General features: G+C 42.9%; 1 long non-coding RNA gene across 1 annotated transcript in view; it reads left to right on the top strand.

Annotated features, from left to right (window-relative positions):
- LOC143217890 (uncharacterized) overlaps window positions 1–21,836 on the top strand; it is a 151,734-nt gene that overhangs the window by 19,294 nt on the left and 110,604 nt on the right. Inside the window, exon 2 of the long non-coding RNA XR_013010931.1 lies at window positions 18,968–19,010. This is a non-coding gene — a long non-coding RNA (uncharacterized LOC143217890). The remainder of the gene's footprint in view (window positions 1–18,967; window positions 19,011–21,836) is intronic.

Raw genomic sequence — 21,836 nt, 5'->3', positions numbered from 1 at the left:
GGCACTGGATTACAGCCTATAAGGCCCATGCCTAGATTCGCTATCTTCTTAGCCCTCCAACTGCGAAAAAAAGGGTACTCGGTTTATCAGAGTTCGTTATTCGGTAAACGCGGGGCAATTTTACGCTTTTGCAATACAATGTTGTTGCGGAAACGGGTGCTCGTTAAAGTAACGATGGTGCTAAGTGACCGCGATCGATGTGGGATTGACGTGCCGGCTGATTTCCACTCGCGCATAGGAAATTGCCGACGTCCGAGCACTATAATTTCCGCCGGCTCGCGAAACTGCCCCGATTTTTCTTCGTGTAGCTCGTCGATCCTGCAACGAAGGCTTCTTTCAGTTTTATTTCCTCATTCGAAGTGACCCGAAAACAATTTTCTGAAGAGCTGTCGCTGTACACAGTGGCTGCGGGGTTTCATGCGGGGTGATCGGTAATTATAACGATTTACCATACAAAAATGCGTCGAAAATGTAGAATAAAATTTTTCATACGAGGTTTTGTTTTTCAGCAATTGGAAGTGCATACTTATAAAGTAGAACCGGTAGGTCATGAACAGACGCGGCAGCAGAGTCGTCGAATCAAGACTTGTGTCTCCACTCTACTTTTTCTATTAAATTTCTATATTTCAATTTGATTGCGCCTGGGAGATTTAATTTTGTTCGAGTAATTTCTGTTGTGATTCGCGGATTAAAGCGTTTATTTTCGAAATTGTACCATCAGAATCTGTCAACGATAACCTTGCGGGACCTGATGATGCACGATGACTCTACCGCTTGTAGAGCTGTAACGAAATCGGGATTTCATGCTGAAACCTCGAGAAGAACAGCCGAATCGTGGTAAAACACGGATACACTACGGCAAGTAATTTCCGTCGCGTGAAATCGAACGGTGAAAAACATGTTGCAAGAAGCGAAGAGGTGTTTTTCATCGCGCCGAGTCGCGGAAAAATGATTGCACGCCGTTTCAACGGAAAACCATAGCGAATCCACCATTTTTCTGCTTCGTAACTTATCGATAGCACTGCGCAACAAGTTTTAATCCACCTTGTGCTCTGGCAATAATAGTCGCGCGGTTCTAACGATCCTGAATAAAATTTACATGTTGAGTACGGACTAAGTAGATGCGCTTTGAATATTGTTTATTGCAAAATGTTAAATATTGTCATGGGACTTCTGATGTTGAAGAACAAAGCACCTCCAAAATTGGAAGGTGGCGTTTCTACAATGTGATCGCGCGCTTAAGACACCATAATGCTGCAATTATGCACCGTGAACGACCTCACGACATCGTAAATAGTGTTGCATTGCGAAACGCTGTCTAAAATAACCGTTGATAGCTCGAGCGCCATTGGGGCTCCTTGAAAGGTCGAACCTTGCCGAGAACACGCCAGCTATTTCTGGATAAAGACATACCTTTCGTCGGTTGAACCGTTAAAGATCGGGGTCGTTGTTATTATTTCCGTAATTAAAGACAATCATCGTTATTGTCCATCCATTCTTGATCCCCTGCGGGGACCGACAATGTATCTACGGCGAGCTGGAATCACAAGCTATCTTTAAAACGGCTCCCATAAAACGTTATGAACCAGAACAATTTTAACTCACGCATAAAAATTCTCGTGACCGCCATATTCGCAGACCGTGGTATTTTTAATGAGGTGTACACCGGCATTTCCAAAATTATGCACTCTTCCGGAATTCAAATCTTCCTCTTCAACGAGCTACGTACACGTATACAGGCTGTCCAAAAAAATGTACTTGAAAGGGGTGATTGCTCAGGTTATTTGAAGTGACTTTCTGAAGTGAATCATTTTGAATCCAGTGTACTTATTTGATCGATTATTTTATATTATTCTAACTTCGACTATTTTCTCACAGTTTCTCTGAACAGAATTTATATCTAGATGCAGTTGAAAAGTCGAGTTTTCAGGAGCTCGGAGAAAGTATTTTTGCGCCGGACTGTATCAATGGATGAAACATGGTGAACGGGAACGGTTGACACCTCAATGTAAAATACTGTTTCGACCGAAGCGGACACAATTCGGGAAACGAGCCGGGTTCGATCGTTGCGATACCTCGCCTCGGCGTTATTGCGTATAAACTGTATGAATTTAGTGGCGTTTCGGAGCTGGAATGGCCGCTAAACGCGACACTTTATCGTCAGGAGGCGGAATGCTTTTCCCCTGACATTGTACTCAGAACGGTGTACCTTGGGACACCTTAAAACTCGCCCGCTGAGAAACGCGCGTATTGCTCCGTTTAGCGAAAATCTATTTACTTGTTTGCGTCCATGGTATGGCGTCCTTTACGGGGCTAGAAGATTGCATTGAAATCGAATACCCTCGTGCCGGCTGAATCATATCGTGGGCAAAGTGAATGCGTCTCTTCTGGAACACCTAACAAACAAGAAATGCTTAATTAGTCATCAGAAATGACATCGGCGTAGGCGTAGAACACGCAGGAGTCCGAGGGTTAAAAAAATTATTTTTCGACGTAATCGTTCGCTTCTTAAAAATTCCTGAGGAAGTCGTTCTTCGTCAAACGAGGTTCTACGAATGCAGTAAAAATTCCAGAAACTTTGAATGCATGAATTGAAAATAGATGGGAACATTGTCCCGATAAATTCATCGGTTGCCTTCCAATTTTCTCTCGTGTAGGTACACCCGGTACCTTTATTAGCAACACGAGGCTCGCGGATTCAAATTGTCCGAACATTCTCGCAACCGTCTGCATAGAGAACACTCTCGTATCTCGATCGACGAAAAACCTTTCTTGCATAATTCCCGGACCCGGACAGCTCCACTTCCATCCCTGCCGGCCGCTCAGCATCCTAATCGTCCATCGTTTTCTCTTTGGCCGTCGCGTATCGAGCTCTCTGTGGCAACATGGATCCTGGCATACGGCCAGGAATATTTATGGTATTACTTGGCGAAGCTTGAATAGCAAAGCCGCGGTATGTCCTACAAGTTATCGGAGAGTTTGCTTCTTGGGTGGCTTCCTGGCTCCCCAGGGGGTGCCCGGTCATCCTTTTTCCTCCCCCGTACCTCCCCACCACTCCTTTTACCTCCTCCATCGCCCCCCTGTAACAGCCCTGAACGCGGTTTCTTTCCTCCTCGCTCTTCCTAGTCCCTGCTATGGGCACCATAACGAATGGGAGAATGCCCATTATCACTCTCGTCTGCCACGTGGCACCCCGTTCTTGCGAGCTTCCGGTTCCGGTTGGGTTAATTCGAGAATTTCCGGGGTTAAATCCCTGATGATCCTTCAACGTAGAATATTACTGTTCTTTAATTGTGAACACCTGGAAATGACCGTTTCACATTGCTTTGTCAGTAGACTGCGGTTCATGCAATTTTTGTAGACGTATTTCAAGAAACCGGAGTCTAATAAAAAAATTTTATCCTCAGTAGCCTTTGTAGACTTGGAATGAATAAAAACCATACTAAATTTTGTCGAATGTTATGTTCCAGCACTTCTTGAACACTTTCATGAAGATCCGCAGCCAATCCATCAGACGTCTTCCAATTTTTGGAGCCACGAAAAGTTTATAGCTGATTTTTAATAATCGTTTACACTAATCCCGTGCTATCTTTTTATCCCGGAAGGGAGAGTATACGTTCGATGTAAGACGATGGCTCGGGATCGTTTTCGCCGTATTACGGATTAGGGTACCTATTCGGCTGACAATATCCTCGAGAGTGTATGGGTCCAATATTTCTTGTCCCGAAGTGTAACTGTTCGGCCGAGGCTAGTATAGCTAATACGTCCCCTAAACTTTACAATTGCAATGGGAGCGATGAGACCAGCAAACTAGCGACTCGGGCATCCGTCATCGTTGAGCCATAGAGCGGCTGCCAGACAGAGCTCGGCTTTTTTCACGTGACCGAACGATCCTCGGGAACCTGTTCGTCATGTCGGGAGGATCGCATCGATATATTACTGGCGCTATATCCCCCGATGGGAAGCGCGGCGTATTTAATTAGCTCCGGAGAGCCACGAGTGAGCCGGATGATAGAAATTATGAATCGCGCTTTGATTATACGGGATTCTAAAGGAAAAAGGGCCGCCTCGCCGCGGCCGACGCGATCTACAGGCTTATTTTCTGCAAGGATCGCTGGCCGGAGCTTTTTCCCTCCCGGCGATGATTGAGGTCATGAATATCACCGCGGCGCTGCTACATCATAAATTTGACGAACTGCGTCGCGACGGTTTTGTCAATGGGAGAAGAAAACCTTTCAGTGCCTGCCGCTGCCTTTTTTTCCGTCGCCGTTCCCATGTCCCGCAGTGATTTATTGCTTGTTAGCTTCTTTAGCGGCGATACGGAAATTAAAAAATACTGTCGAACCCTTCTATGGAGGGTGAACTATCATCTCCGTGACCCTAACTCAGATCTTCTTTTTAGGACAAATTTTTGTTCCTTCTACGTGCTGCGATTTGTGGCGATGCGTCTCGAAAGTAGACTGCGAATCTTTATGCAAAATTTTCTGCACTAATTTCAAAAGGAACACTTATTCCTGGAAAAATGAATAGCGCAAACTATTTATAAATCATCCATGAACAAATAAACGCCACAGGTGTGGCTTTTTAAGAATATATAATTTGTACGTCGGCGAAGAAATTTCGCAGGATTCCGTTTATGGGTGTCTGGTCGGCTCGCCGAGGATCTCGTTCCGACGCGGCGGACCGGTTCAACGGGGACCAATAAATTGGACCGTTCATTCATGTTTCACTCGCGCGTGCATCAGCGCATCGTTGCATCGGCGGTGGATCAGTGCATCGGTGCATGAGCGCAGTGCTCGCATTCGGACGCGTCCCTTCCGTTCGATTTCTTTGGCTCGGAGCGGCACACCTTGCTTTAATCGCGAACGATCTCGCCGATCGATCCGGCTGATCTATCGTGTCTCACCGCGAGGAACATAATTATTAGAGCCGAACGGAGGCTCGACGGTGAAAATGGCGCGCGGTCATCGGAGATAAGGCGCCGCGATGAGTGCGAGATCGACGGATAAACCCGCGCCGCGCGGTCCGATTCGATCCGATCTACCGAATGATTATGGAAAAGTCCGAGTGACGCTTCCAGCCCTCGTCTAATTTTCCTTTTTCGCTTCCAGTCGCCGCCGGAGATCCGCTCACGCTTGATGGAGAAACTGTTCGAGCATCGATGGCGACGCATTAAGATGCGTTAAATTAAGACGCATAAAGATAAGAGATTAGTCTCTAATCTTGTTATTCGTGACCGAAAGATGTGACAATTATTTAAGATTAGTTATCTGACAAGAAAATATAATTTCTGGTTGACAAGAAAGTGAGACTTCATTAAGGACCAATCAGAGCGGGGATTCTGACTTTTAGCGACACGCCCCGCTGAGGGTAGCATCGTTATTGGTCGCGCCGGAATCCGTACGCAGTTGCCCCGCCCTGATCGGTCGATGTTTTTCGTTGATAACTTCTGAACGAAGCTTCGGAGAACATTTTCACAACGGAAAAAGTTGCTTAAATTCACCCCAGAAACATTTTGGGGGACACTCTGTATAACTCGAAATGTATTTTACATTAAAATACGAACAAAACTGAGACTTCAAAGAACACTTTTTGAGAATTTTATGCATTTATGACAAAAACAACTAGATGAAAAGTAAAACTGTGAGCACGGAAAAATTGAAGAATATCGTTACACTATTCTTGACGGATTAAAATTGTTAATTTGTTTCAGTTTTTGCAAATCTGCGAATTACGTTTAATAGTTGTAAATAGCTGCAACAAGTGTTCGACGTACTCCGGCTGGCCGTATCAACAGACCCATATTGACTTAATCGTTATAAACTCTCGCGTTCACGCTAATTACATGTAGCAATTTGAAACAACTCTATTCACGGAAGCATTAAACGTTCGTCAGCGGTTCAGGCGTGCTCTTATGAAGATATAAAATTAATTACGGCTAACTGGCGTCGGTTACGATATCGTTAGACCGTGGAAAATATTATACCAGCCGAGTGTAAATGTTGTCACGCGTTGCTCGATGTTTAATTCTCCAACCCATTAAATCGGGATTTAGTCATTAGGGAATTTATTGTAACCGCGTAGCACATCGCTCGAGCATCACCGACGAGTCATTATATGAATATCCGCATAATCGGATCAGTGATCGCGTACGTTCATGTACGTACGATTGAGCATGTGCTAACGAGCATGTAATTGAGATTCTTTCATTGACCTTATCTACCTGACGTATGAACATTATAGGGAGATGTAGAATCGAACCTCGGTCTCGTACCAGACGGTGTGTGCACATAGAGTAGCTTCCACTAATATTCAAACACTGTATAAAGGAAAATGGCGTTTTTCAAAATTGTACCAAACAACTTAACTTTTTTTGAGAAGGTAGAAAAATTAGTTAACGATGTGAAGCCTTAACAGAGGAAGAAGTTATTTGAAATGACATGAGTAGATTGTGCATTACTGCGAACAGTAAAAGATTATAAAAATTCAAGAATGTTGTGATGTTGCTTTTCATATAACAAAGTCATTACGGGATGAAATCAATGTCTATGTTATTCCTGCTTCCCACAGTCGATGCAAAACATTTTTATTTTGCGTAAAGATCCGCAATCTAGACATGAGGAATCGCTCCTTTCAAGTACAACATTTTTGAGACAGCTTGTACATTAATCGTTTATATCGAGACATGTATTCCCGAAGTTTAATCTTCCTTCTGTTGCGTTGTGATTTAATTACACGTACGATTTACTCGAGCAGTTACGATTTCCACACACCGAATGCGATCGAAATAAAACCGATATATTCAAACTCTGTTAAAATCGTGGCAAATTGTAGTATATCAATACGGCCGATTTAAAACCAGAAGGGGCGCTTAATAAGCGACTTCCTAATCTTTCGAGAAGGATCTGACAGGAGATCTAAAGCAGCGACAGGGCCGTGGGGGTTTTCGATGTAATCTTCCAAGGTAGGAATAAAAAAGAAAGAATCGCGGAGCTTCGGCCGAATGCATTTGCCTCTGATAAATCCAATCAGATCGGCTGTCGACACAGGGAACCTTGGTTTTTTCCTCTTCTCCTTCCTCGAGCTCCACCTCTCCTTCTTTTTCTACGGACTTCAGGATCTTCCTTTCGTTTCTTCTCTTCTTCTTCATCTTCCTCTTCTTCTTGCCTGCCTTCTTGCTCGCTCTGCCCTGACGTAAACTAGTTTCGAGGCTAAAAAGAATCAGTGCATCCTCCAGTGATCACATAATCGTCCGTTCACCTCGGGACCGGGCCTACGCGACCCTCTCTCATCTTCTCGAACCCACTCTCTGCAACCTATTCCTATAAAACCCACAGTCTAATAGTCATTGTTAAATTTTTGTTTATTTATGTTCATTTTTTCGGGCTGATCGGAGATAGAAAATTTGTGAACATGACCGTACTTATGATGTTTTATCTTGGAAACTATTTGTCGGAATGAGTTGATCTTTTTTATACGAACGTAGAAGTTTTTAAACTTACTATACATTTTTTTTCCATTGGAAACATTAGGATTCAACGAAAAATTGCGATCCAAATCCGCACTCACATGGCACGAAGATAGAATTAGTGGACATTGCGGATTGCAACTACTAACGAGAAAGTTAAGTATGTTATAAATGCAAAATATTGAAATTACTGCAGCTAGTGAGAAAGTTCCAGAGCCCTTTGGAGCCCTGAAGTCGGCTATCCAACGCCGGCGTGTCGCTTCGACGAAATCGGTTAATAAATAATTGGAAAAATCGGGAAAAATTCGGAACACGTATTGGAGGACGCATTTAACGACAGGATGCGTGGGCCATCTTTTTGCCGGCGAGTGTACCTCCTCCGTAATAAATCGTGCATCAAGGGACAGCGGTTTCTCTTTGCTGGCGCGATGGCTGCGGGGGTGCGTCGAGGCCGAGGGCATGCGTGCATGCGCAAAGCGCTGCGATGCGCTGCAAAGCACTGCAAACGACTGCAAAGCACGACCCGCACGAAATGCATCGCATTACGAGCGACGCTTAGGAAAAAGGCTCGCGTGGGCGTCGAGTTAATAACCTTACGCCTCGTCGCATTAACGTCTTCTTACGGGAAATTACGAGCTATGCCGGATTCGTGCGTCTCGTCTCGTCGCCGTGATCAACACGCCCCTCGAGCCTCCGCAATCGATAATTATCAGCTGTGTTGCGACACAACCCCGGAATCCTACGCCTAATTGCGGTACGCGTGTAGCGAGCCACGCGAGTCCCTCTTCGCCTTTTCATCGACACCCCGCTTTCACTTTTCGAGCCTTTCCGACATTTTTCCGGCCTCCAGTGCTACACGTAACGTAACATGATTTATATGGAATCGGATGCTTGCTAATTTTGTGTTCCTATCAGCTATGAATTATTGATAATTTGGGCTTTTCGATTTGGAAGATAACCACTGCCTTCACTGTTCCAATTATTTCGATGTCTCTCTATTTATCAGCAAATTAATTTTATTAATTTCTTATTGTAGAGATTCTCAAAGGCTTGCAAGAAAAATCTCATTCCAGATTGATAAACCTAGAAGATAAACCAGTTTAGTTGCAGAAGACCAAGAAATTACTTCATTCTCCAGTCGTTAACGATTACAAGCAATAATTCGGCAAATCAAACAGCGCCGACTGATAAAAGCCATAACGAGCACCGATTGAGGCGATATCGAAATCTGAGAAGTCGTGCTCCTTCATTATCGCCGAGGATCGCTGGGTAATTCTTACAGACGCGGGCAATTTGAAAAGAAATTCAAGCTTTCCAGATCCAGTCGCATTTACATTCCGACAACTCTGCTACCGTAATGCGGAGCGTAAACCATATAAAATTGACAGCGAGGAAGCGAATGAAACGTGCAGGCAGGTTTCGTGCACCGGAGACTTCGGGTACAGCCAGTTCTGTAAATATTCTTCGTAGCCTTCTTCCCTAACATCCAGGAAAGCTTGCTTCTTTAAATTAAACTAAATATATTGTCCCTATATTCGTTGTTAATTGCTCGATTTTGTCAAAATTTGATGTGAATAAACTTCATTCGTTTGTACATTTATATAAACCAAATTTATTAGAGAATCTCAGTCGTGTTGTCGGATTTAAAAAAAAATTATAGTCGTACTTTTGGAGGCTGACATTTTATATACCAGTTAGAATAAGAATATCTCCATTATTGGTTGATCGATATTGTTAAAATATGCATGAACTGTATATATTTAAATAAAAAAATTTATTAGATAATATTAGTGAGGCTGTCTGATTTTTTCTTTTTTATGTTAACGAAGATAGTCATACTTTTTAGAGATTGTCATTCTAGACCACGTGAAATAGAGTAACAATATCTTCGTTATCGAAGAGAAGAAATATTTATGGAGCTGACTGTACGAAGGTATAGATGGTGCACGTGAGACACGGTGCAGAAGAAACAACTTCATTACAGTCAAAACGGAGTGCTAATTACCGTTGGTTCATTAAGCCTTCCTGAATTGTTGACAGTATTTGCCGACCGCATAACGATTGAATTCCTGACCTACAAAAAGCTCGTAAAAGATTCCGAATATCGATCCCGAGACCACTGACCACTTGTCCGGTTTGTGGTTCTCGCTGGTAACGGTCATCGAGTTTGCAACTTATCGCGATGAGGAATCCGTAACACGAATAACTCTTGCAAAAAGATATACATTTATCAATAATTTCGACTGTATGGACAACTATGTAATTATTCTTGTAAAACAGCGAAATAATTTTGTATAAAATATTATCTGTGTTATTATTGCCATTGGACTCCAAAATGTGGAAATCTTTCTTACGTACAATTATATTTTTATTGTAAACATATGAACATGCTTAACACTTTAGTTAATGCAAACATCCTTTGTCGTATGTGTATAAATTGGAAGATTATTTCTTCTGTCAAATATGAAATGAAAAAGATAAAGAAATAATTTGAAATGATTATTATATTAAATGAATCAATATTATCTTAAAATAACAGTGTTGGCGATGATTGTGCGAAATAAATTATTTCCAGTAGTTTCTTCTTATTTTAATTTCAAATAAAATTTGCCATAGTAACAAGTATACCGAGACGATCTGCCCCCACTCTACATTCCCCTCTTACGACGCTATTCCCCCACGCTTCCGCCAGGTCACGTGAAGCGTTCCGTCTCTGTCTTGCATGTATCACAATGTCACGTAATTAATCCGGCACTGGCAGAGAGGGGATAACTTTTTCCCCTGAATTCGTGCTCCCTCCCCTCATCTGGCGACTCTGGCGCCGCCACCTGTGCCTGGTCGAATTCCGATCGAGCTCCCCGCGAATATCCATTGTAGGGAACGGATCCAGATCGATGCTCGATAAACAGACAGAACAAACGGGTAATTTAGCGAGGAGCATGAGCCTGGAATGTTTACATAGAGAGTAATGACGCGCATGGGCCGTCGTCAAGCCACGATATCCAACCGCAAATCGGTCTCGCTGACTATCGTCCCATCGCCGCCATTATCCAGGATGTTCCGGAGATACACTCGTCGACCGAGGCAAAAACTATTTCGATTACCTTATTCCGACAAGAAAGTCAGCGACCTCGATATTGTCTCTATTTTGTTATTTCATCGGGCTGGCAAAAAAATAATAATCTCCTTATTATTATATGCAACAACTAGAGGACGGATATTTCTTTTATCTTCACCCTTTAACGTGCACGTTATTTTTGACCGATATAAATAGCTGTTCCAATGTTGTTCGAATCAGAGCAACAAATTGTTGGTATTATTAACGATGGTTTCGCGCAATGAGTCCGACGAACTGTAACACCGTGACCTTCAAACGACCTTGACCGAAAAACTAGTTTCAAGGAGGCGGAAAAGTTCTTTGTGTTTCAGATAGAGGATCATAAAGAAATTTGTACTAGGACATTTTGTGTATTGTCAATATTTTCGAAGAGTGGATCGATTTGAATGGGACATGCTGTATGCAATCTTTTTAAATCTACTAATATCGATTGAAGATGGTCCTGAATGACATTCGGATTATTCTTGCATTTTCAAATGTATAATAAATCTGTAGATTATAATAATATTTCTTGATCACACAACACTTCATGTACGCATTCTGAAATCGGACATTTCATATGCACCTAATAATAGACCTGACAATAAAACGTATTTTTTTTCTTATTTATTCCAACATTCTTTATAACCTATTGACTGACCTCATGACCTGTCACGTAGAACGGAAAGCAACTTTCGTTAACAAAAGTATCGTTCGAACCCGATTAAAAGTGTAACACAACGCACAGCACGTTCTCGGTTCGAAGTCAGTGATCCCACGGGCCGTAAGCATCTCAGCGTCAGAAATCTCGATCTCGCAGGGTCTGCAGGCTCTCTCTCTCTCTCGATTCCTGTATCTAATTCCGCGGTAAAAATGGCGCTCGCATCCGGTCGTCGGACAGGTAAAAATCGGCCGGCGATTCTGAATCCGTAGCGAGTCCGTTTGTAATCCTGATTGGCAATCTTCCAATCGCGGTTCACGGTGTCCGTGGAATGAAAGGCAATGCTATCGAAGAACTGCTGGCGCGTCCAGCCACCGCGATTGATTTATCTCGATTGCGTTTTCTCTCCCTTCATGGTTCGCTCCCTTGAGTCGCGGGGGAGGGGCAGCGGCACAAGGAAGCCCATTCAACTTTTTCCAAAGTCTCCAGGCCTCCGCGGAGTATCGATATATTCGATATACTCGAGGCGATCTTTTTCGACTGGTAGACGCGCCAACAACAAACCGGTCATCTAATTATTCCGCTCCTTCTATCATTTAGCTCGCGTCCAGTTCCCTCCTTCAGCTAATTAGTGTTATCAATTGCAGAAATTACCTAGCGTTCGTTTGTTTTCACGTCTCTGGCCGCGTAAAAATCGATCAGCAGATATCCTTGAAGGCTGGTATGCTAATTCCGTACACGCGGCGGACGTGATTTCATGCGCTGGCAAACGCTATTCAAATTATTTATTGAGGTACCTCCGATAAAATGCGAAACCGAAGTTCGCTCCCTGTCTGTGTTGTTTGTTTTACAGGTCCGGCGGAGTTAATGCTCCGTTCGATGGTAGGGCACTGGTTCCGATTAGTATGCGATGTTACTTGAACGTCGGGAGTGGTACGCTTGTCGCAATTAAAGTATACTCTAGCGATACTGCTAAGAAATTATCGAGGGTTTCGTGCAACCGGTTTGGAAAAAGTTTCTTTCGCTTGAGTCGTACCTTGGAAATACATCGTGCTGAAGATTCGACGCGAAGTTTCTGGCGTTTACAGAGTTGCGACTGATTTCTGCAGCTGCGTATCGAGCCACCATCTTGGACAACAAATATATGACATTTTATGAAATACGATGTGACAACGATTTTACAGCAAAGGCACAGTGATCATGATGAAATATTAAGTATTTTAAATAATTTCAATTAAACTGTTACAATTACTTCATTTAATGACTCGGTCACTTCAAGGTCACCGCAAGGTCACCGAAAAGACCATTCGAACGACTCTGAATACTTCGAGCCAAAGAATGGCAACTATAGTTGCCGCTTTCCGTCGAAAATGTTCACCGGTGTACTCTGCGACGGGTCACCCTGTACATTAGTTTCTTATTAAATGCAAAGAGGCGGAGGATGGTACCTGCGCAAGATTGATGGACAAAGAGGGCCCGGTGCGCATTTAAAGACGACACGACATCCGGTCAACGTAAAAGCGCACCGTTTCACGCGATAAATGTCTCGCATCGAGACGTATCGATATAGGCGGCCGCGCCGGGCTTAGTCGGGCCGAGTCGGACCGAGCTGGACCCGGACCGGGGAACACGGGATTTATAGATCTGCCGGGGCCATTAGATCGGATGTTTATTCAGTGAGCCGCTTTTAAATTGAAACGTCCCTCCGTCGACAAAATCGTTCCTCCTGCTGGGCTGACACACGGAGCCGCTCCTGTGCTCCGTTGCATACGAAACTCGCGCGCCAAGCCGAGCCGACGCTGAAGCCTTTCCGGGGATACGATCGATAGCGAGGATGCGCGAGGATCCTTTCAGATCCTTTCAGATGCGATCGCGAGGTCTACCCTCCTGGGAACCTACTACTCAACCCCCTGCGCCGGACGTACCCTTCAAAGGGGAACTTTCCGATATACATACTCGAATAAGTTTCTGCCGTTTACTGATAGATGTCGGAACTAATAGTACTCGTGCGTGTAATTTGAGACAGTGTAGCATGCATGCGACGATACTATGAACTAGCTTTAAGACTTGGTTTATAACGTCTGAGTCTGGCGCAGATAGCAAGTGTCTTCATTTCATTGAAGACCACAATGGAATGATGGCTAGCCAAGAATGGTACTTCTGTGACCACAACCGGTGTATAAGGTTTCGTGCGATGATGCAATAATTTTTTGAAAAATGATTGTTTTAAACATTTCATATCTCACAACTTATTACATATAAGCTGTCTTCGAAAACCAGATAATCAAATCCCCGAACGAGAAGCGCAAATGAAGCGATCGAACATGCAATAATTTTTTGAAAAATGATTGTTTTAAACATTTCATATCTCACAACTTGTTACATACAAGCTGTCTTCGAAAACCTGATAATCAAATCCCCGAACGAGAAGCGCAAATGAAGCGATCGAACCATTGATCGATGTCCACAGAAACATCGAAAGTTCGGGCGCAACGGCGCGGTGGTACCCCGACATTGTCTGTTGGCAAGTTGCCGTACGTTCGGTTCACCCACCATTACTCAGGGTTAATCTGGCGATGATCTCGATCCGATATTCCAGCGAGCCCGGGCTGCGGACACGTTCCGACGATTTGCAAGCGATCCTGCTTGTCCATTAGGAAGGACGAAGATCGTCGTGATGAACGACGCCGGCGTGTGTCGCGCGTGGCAAAAACTAAACACGTCGTGGCCGAGCGTCGGTAATGTATCGCCGTCGTTCCGCGTCGTTCTGTGACACTGTAATTGTAATACACATAGCGGATTGCTTATATGTACGTCTCGACTTGATCGCCGTGCACTTGTGAATCGATGGAAGAAATAGGCGACAGTCACTTGACAGAATAGTTGCCAGTCCAGGTTTTGGCATAGACTTGGCAACTATTCACAGCGGCAGCTACGGAACCTCCTTTAGATGCTCTAGATAGAAGGAGTAGAAAGCTACGCCCCTTTGGGACATCCATAAAGAGGGAGCAACGAAGCCACGCCCATTTGGAACACTCTAAATACAGGGTACAAGGGAAGAAGCCACGCCTCTTTTGGGCAATGTAGATAGGGGAAGCAATGAGACCACGCCCCTTTACAATCTGCATGCGGGTGGAGAACGATGCCACAATACGTTTGATCACTCTAGATAAAGAAAGCATCGAAACCACGCCCCTTTAGGACCGGCACACAGAAGGAGGGGCAAAGGCACGCCTAGTTGGGCCCTCTACATCAAGGGAACATTGACACCACGCCTCCTCCATGCATAAAGAGAGTATTGAAACTAGGTTCACTAATCATCAGTCAAGTTACAATTGCAGCTATATTTCATGGCAACCAGAGCACCGTACAACAAAATGGAGCTTGATAAATCGGTTGCACCGTTAATGATCCCTCACAATTAATTCCGTCCGTCGACGGACAACACAAACTCGCCGTATACATATATTTATTAATCACTATTACCCTGTCCGCAGTATCCCCGGCTGAGCAAAGCGAGAAAAACAGAAACCGTGTAGATTCCTCCGTGCGCGCAAATTAAGGAATTTCTGTTAATGCCCCGGAGTTTATTCTGTTTTCCGATCGCAAATAGTAAACCTTGTATTTTATGTGTCCGCGGGCGACCGGGGCCGGGTAATTCCGTAATTGCGAAGCGGCGATAACTCGCGCTATCGCGAAAGGAAAACGGTGCTATCGTATCGGGTGAAAATTAGAATATCTGCTTCTCTCGTCCCTTTCTTCGTCGCGAGGCCGTCCGGTCGCGCGATTTACAATATCGCGGCGCACGGCGCGCTGTGCGATTACATTTTTAGCACGGATCCGAACGAACCCGCGGGGAAACCGGTCCAATGACAACATTAAAGTCTTTTCATCGATCCGCTACGGATCTCAGGCGAGCGCCTTATCGCCGGGCCATAACCAGTTCACCGCGTAAATCGTAATATCACGCCCGGTGGAAGCCGAACCTGGAATGCGTAATGCCGAGACCGTTTCGATATAGGCTCGCTCGCCGTCCCTCCAGGACTGTAATTGAAACAACGATCTCGACAACGAGGTGCTTCGTATCAATTAACATCAGGTTTAAAAGCCGCGAAAAACGGAAAGCCGATCTCGTTCCGAGAGAAAGCGGTAGACTATACCGAGTTTCGAAGCTGTTTTTTTGGTCAATAAATGTAGTTTGTTTGGACCGAAACATAGTTACCTATCACATTCTCTTCGCGTGATAAGTGGATTCGGTGATAGAAGAAACTCGTATGTGGAAGCAAACATGACGGGTGTGGTAGCACATGTCATCCCAAGCAAGTTTCCTTGACTGGTTAAATTGACCAAATGTACTCAACAAAGATTAGTAAGGTTTCCGACAATTTCGTAACGCCCTCTCGGGGAAACAACGAAGCCACACCCTCTTCCGATATTCTAAGTGGAGGGGACAACAAAACTACGCTTCTTTGGCAGCTTCGCACAAAGAGAGGAATGAAGCTACGCCCTCGATGAGTAATGTAGGTAGCCAGAGCAACGAGACCACGCCACTTTATGACCTTAGACGTAGAGGGACGGACGAACCCACTTTGAACACTGTACACTGTACATACACAGAGAGGGAACAACAAAACTACGTCCCACTGAGACATTTCCATACCGGGTGAAATACAGTCACGCCCCTTATGAGCAATCCAGATAGGAGGAGTAACGTAGCCACGCCCTTTTAGGATCTGCATACAGGACAAGGACATGTAAACTAATGGTTCGTAATGATTAGACTGCTGGTTTCATGTATGTATAATACCTAGGTGCAATTATAAAAAAGCAGAAAGCTTGAAAAAATTGAAGAACATCGATATGATATCTCCAACATGACTAGCCTAAGTTTAATTAGTGCTAACACATTTTATTTTGCACAAAAGCAATAGTAATGATTCTACATAGAAGTACATATCCTTTGATAATTCCAGTTTTTTAAATGACTGTGTTAGTTTTCGAAAGACATGTTTCTGCATATAATTCGAGGACAAAAAATGATGAGACATGTTGCGAGTCGAGTTTCTTATCTTGAGAAGACTAGTGTGGAACAGTGTGCGATTCAAACTGGATCTCTAATTCTCTGCGATGTTTATTTAATCATTCGATGCAGAAGATCCAGTCAGAGATAGTTTCGCATCGCTTCAACATTAATTAATGTAAACTTACAGTTTGTTATAGCATCTACCAATTAGACAATTTTGTATAATGGATTCGTTTAGTTGTCCTGTATGAAGATCTTAAAGGGGCGTGGTTTCATTGCTCCTTCTACCTAGATTACCGAAAGCGGGCGTGGCTTTGTTCTTCCCTCTGCGTGAAGGTCCTAAAGGGGCGTGGTCCCGTCGTTCCGGCTATTTAGATTGCCCATAAGGGGCGTGGATTCAAGGGGTGAGTTCAGAAAAGCATTGAATTAGCAATTCTGGAGTTTCTGGGGAAATTGATGAAAAGTTTCCATCTTCCCAGAAAAAAATGAACGTAAATTTCAGTTTTATTTCAATGAAAATTTCGACAGGGAAGCAAGTAGTTACCGGTCAGGGAACGCAATAAATTATTGTGTTCGCAAGCGTGTTCGGTGCAATATGATCCTGCGATCAAGGATATTTAAACGAGCCGCAGGATTTTGAACGCGATAAGGTATCCGATACCCGCCACCGTGTCCGCGACTTTCGAAATTCATGGCATACCGGCCTCATCCCGCGGGAACCATTCGCCATAGCTCACAGGACGTCCCCATGAAAAATCGTCACTTTCTCGCTACTCGCGCGGATTTTTCACCGCCGATGATTATCGCCGCGAAGAGCCTAACCCTTGTCTAGCACGCATGAACCGTTACCGACTGCCAACTGCTTGGTGTCTGTCGGGACCGAAAATTATGCTCGAAACTGTTCGGACGCTAAATCATGGTTCTTTTTTTAGACGCGATTTATGCGAATGTGACTTCCTCTGCAGTGCAACAGTGTTAAATTCTTTGGAAAAATATTGAAACTACATGATCAATAAGGTTCTAAAAAGAGTATTGTAACAACTAGATAATATATTACCTCCAACAAATTAAACATATTAAGAAAATAAATTTCTAAAATGTTTGGAATGATTCGTTGAACATTTCCCAAACCATCTGGACTTAGAGGCAGTAGCATCGCGATAAATCAAGAAAATTCGACGTTCGATTTTCGATATCAAATTGTCGTAAATAATTAAACAATTTTGCGATTCGCCCCGTACAACACTACAGACCAGGTGTGATGTATAATATCCCGAGAGGATGGAGAGGAGGATGTATAATCGGCGTGGAAAATCAACGAGCATGCGGCGGGTTCTCGGGTTGCACATACAGTAATTAAAATTCAACGATAGGTGTTCAATCTGGCCAAAGCACGTTCATCTCCGTGAAATACGTAATGTTCGTACTGGCAACGATATTTCCGGCCTTATCGCCTGATAATCGCGTTATGATTGGTCGCCGGTAAACGGAGAACTTCCAGTTAATGTATCATTATGCGGAGTCGTACGAAGGTGCTGCTGGGAACTGTCAGACAGCGGGTTTCCTCGAGTTCTTTTCGTAACTGGACCCGTGACAGTAATGATGTTCTCCAGAAATAATTGAGTGGATAATGATTATAGTAAAAAGCGGGTCCGATGAGACGCGACTTACTCCTAACGGGTCGTAGTTTTGGCATATGTGGTTTCTTTAACAGTTTGACTACGAAAGATGTATATAATATGCTTGAACAAGCTCCAAAAATGTTGTATTTGAACAGGATGATTCGTGAGGCCATTTGAAACAACTTTTTCCTTAGCGAAAATGTTCTCCGCGGCTTCGTTAGGGAGTTATTAACAAAAAACACTTAGCGACACGCCCCGCTGAGCGTAGCGTTGGCATTGGCCGAGCCGGACTCCGCCCACTGCAGCCGCGCTCTCATTGGTCCGTGTTTTTCGTGAATAACTCCTTAACGAAGTCTCGGAGAAGATTTTCGCTAAGGAAAAAGTTACTTTAAATGACCTCAAGTATCGCCACCCCTTTCAAGGAAGTATGACATTTCTTTTTAACTCTTTTAATTAACATTTGAAAATATAAATGTTCAAAACTGTTGAAAATTTCAATGGTGCCATATCTTTTTTTAAATGTAATATAATCGAAATTCAGTATTATTTTCATTTAGAACTCAATGATAGAGCATTATATCACTCGGTAAACACGTAATGGTATCATTTGAATTTAATTCGCTCGGTTGGAACGGCGAATTTCTGAGCTCGCGTGTCATCGCGCAGAGAACACAGCAAGACAGAGGACGATCTGGTAACAAGTCGGCGGCTCCAGCAAAGCGGACACGATCTCTGATCCTTGATCTTGAATCTCGGTGAGCGGCTTCGTCGCTATAAACGGGCCACAACGTGCCGGATCGTCTGGAAATGCTCTGCCGTCAACGATGACGAGATGAAAGAATGCACTCGCGAAGTTTAAGGTCGATGTCGGCGATTTTGATAAAAATGAAAATGCTGGGATACAGTATGCATACACAAAATCGAATTTAAACCTTTAGTGTTCCTTCTAAAAATTTCTTAATTCAATTATTCCTTTAAATTATATTTAATATTCATCTCTATCGAAATAGTGAATTTTTTAGCGAGGGAGTTAAATTTCATCTAAATCCACAAATTGCTATATGTATTAATAATTTTATTTTATTTTCTGTTACAGAGAGAGAGTTGCACTTGCAGCAAGCAGCTTCGCTCAGTGGATGGTGAGTTCCGAACTATTTATTTAAAAATTTCATTAGATAACGACCTCAGAATTGTGTTCGAATTATTAGAAAACAAATTCAAAACTGTGTTAAAATTAATTAGAAAAAACTTTTAAAAATTCATCAAAAAGTAAGGTGAGACCCATGTTAAAATAAATCAGAAAATAAATCTAGAACTGTGTTTAGATCAATTATAAAATAATATTATACATATGTCCCTTCCCTTTATCTTATTACAAAGATAAAACGATTCGAAAGTTTTAATGTACAATATAACAAATTATAAATATATTGAAGGAAAATCCGATAAAAACAATAATTTTCCTATTATTTTCTCCTAATCATTTGATCTCCTTGTGATAAAAATTAAAATTAAAGTTAAAGGGTGTATGGAAACGTCTTTGACTTACTATACCCATTGATAGTTGTAGATAGTCACACGAAATTCAGTATCGCAAAGAAATCGAGACTTTGATTCCAAAGGAATCTCGAGATCGATCGATCGTGATTTCGGGGAGGGACGCCGCTTAAGGCGAGAGTTGAGCGTTGTCGGTCGCTCCTCTCCGAGTTTCTTCGAGATTGCGAGCCTTGTACGGCCGCGTCGGGCCCCGACGGACCCCGACGTGGCAGGTGCAACCTCCACGGGACTGGTGGGTCTCTTTCCCTCCACCCCTCGCCCCCACAGAACCGTTTATTGGTCCTTTTTTGACGGCAACCACCGGTTTTCGTCTCCCCACGAACAGCTGACCGCGCGCCAACCTTGGCCGACTGATTGCGCGCGAACACAAGCATACACTGCGAGATATCGATCCAGAGTATCACACTCCTGAATACTCCTGACAATGTCCAATATCAGAGAGGGTTTAAGTTATCATTCCACCAATTCTATCCAATGAAAAAATCGCATGACATTCATCAGATCACAATCGAATAAAAAACAAGTAATTTTCAACCCGATTCAACGCTTTGTTCAACCAATGCACAACATTCCAATTAACCGTAAAAATCCAGCATCTAATAACTGAAGAATCTTTTTTCATTTTACTCGGAAAGTGTCTCCTATCAAACTGTCACGTGGCCGAACGAATCAAACCAGCCATCAACGGTCAACGTTGACCAGAACGACGGACAGCGCCGTGTATTATTAATTGAAAATTTGCTGGTAACAAATGAAAACTTTAAAAGCCACGTAATAACAGGTTCCGCTGCTCGGCCGGCTATTATTACATCAACATAATAATCCCGCAGACTTTCAGGGAACGTCAGCTCCTGATTTTTCAGCAGCACGAGGCGGGGTTTCCGGCATTCTACGAGCTCGTAACGCGAAAATAATAAGCTACGTACGTGCTGCGTTAACGTCGCTGCCTGGGAATTAGCCTGGCATTTTTTTTTTTGTCGTCGCCGCTATCTGTCGATATCTACCAGTGTTGGGTAAAATCGTATATGAAAAAGTAAATATTTGCAGAGTTACGTTGCTTAATTTGAAATAATTACTTATTTCTGTGTTAATGGAAATAATCTTTGAACTACTTATTTGATTCTAGAATATCCTTGTCATTATTGGTCAATATCAATGTGCCAATGTTTTAATTTCTGTATTAATGGAAATAATTTTTGAACTACATAGTTGATTCTAGAATATCTTATCATTATTGGTCAATATCAATCTGCCAATGTTGGGTAAAATAATATTTGGAAAAAAAATATTTGCAGAGATTATATCTTGAACAGTGACACGTTGCTTAATGTAAAATAATTATTTATTTCTGTATCAATGCAAATACTAGTTGAACTAGTTATTTGATTTTACATGTACGTACATGGTGTGCACAGAAGTTACATATGTCGCAAATATCATAACGAGATTAAAATTTATAACATTAATGTCAGAAATGTATGGTTCAGTTTAAGGTCAGAAAGTCAACAATGTTTTGCAGAGTGTAGGCATGGACTTTATTGGCTGTAGCCCAGGGCCCTGTTCATTCAAAGGGCCCCCTTTCAAAATTCAAGAAAAAATTCAAAGAAAAAAAATCCAAGAAGAAATTAATTATACAAAAATATTTAGTACTGGAGTTAGTTAGAGTTAATTGAATAGACCCCCAAAACAGTGTCAGCCCAGGGACCCGAAATCAACGGTCGGCCGCTGACGCAAGCGTTCGTGTTTATGCGAGAGACACAGTGTACACAGCGGCAACAACCTGCTCCTTTGAGCGTTTATCGAGAATACGAACAAACGACTGCGATTTGTCACTGGAATGAGTTATGCGAGGCGAGATGAAGGAAACGCGGAGGTATTTCGGCCTTGCCCCGTGTCACGTGCCAATTCCGAACGACAAAAAGCGAAGAACGAGGGACAATAATAAAGGAGATAAATTGCAACGGCTGAAACAACCAGCACTCACAATGCAGCCCACGTTATGCTGCACTTATGACTCGACGCAATTAAATCGAACATCTTGCACGCGTGTACAATCAACCCTAAAAATATACCGTTGGATGTATTGCTACAGTTCGAATTTTAATTAAATTAATTAACAGATTCACTGCCGACCGACCCGAAAAAATCCTGTAAATTCAAAGAATGCAATTTAGGTATTATAATAAAAACTGCATTAAAACTTCTTGGACTGTTTCTCTTTAAATATGTATATTTATATCGAGTTATGTGTTAATTATTTCGCAGATATTCGACTCAGTTGCGACACACTGTATAGATGCATACGAATTAATTGCGATTTTTGTTGGCTGTAGGTTTAAACTTATTTTAGAATAGATTATATTAGATTGGTCGATTCTGTATCGGTACGTTATCTCGGTCGCACGGCA

The sequence above is a fragment of the Lasioglossum baleicum genome, chromosome 18 (genome assembly GCF_051020765.1).
Source record: "Lasioglossum baleicum chromosome 18, iyLasBale1, whole genome shotgun sequence".
Classification (NCBI taxonomy): Eukaryota; Metazoa; Arthropoda; class Insecta; order Hymenoptera; family Halictidae; genus Lasioglossum; species Lasioglossum baleicum.
The sequence above is the reverse complement of the archived record's forward strand: the minus strand, read 5'-3'. Positions and strand labels throughout refer to the sequence as shown.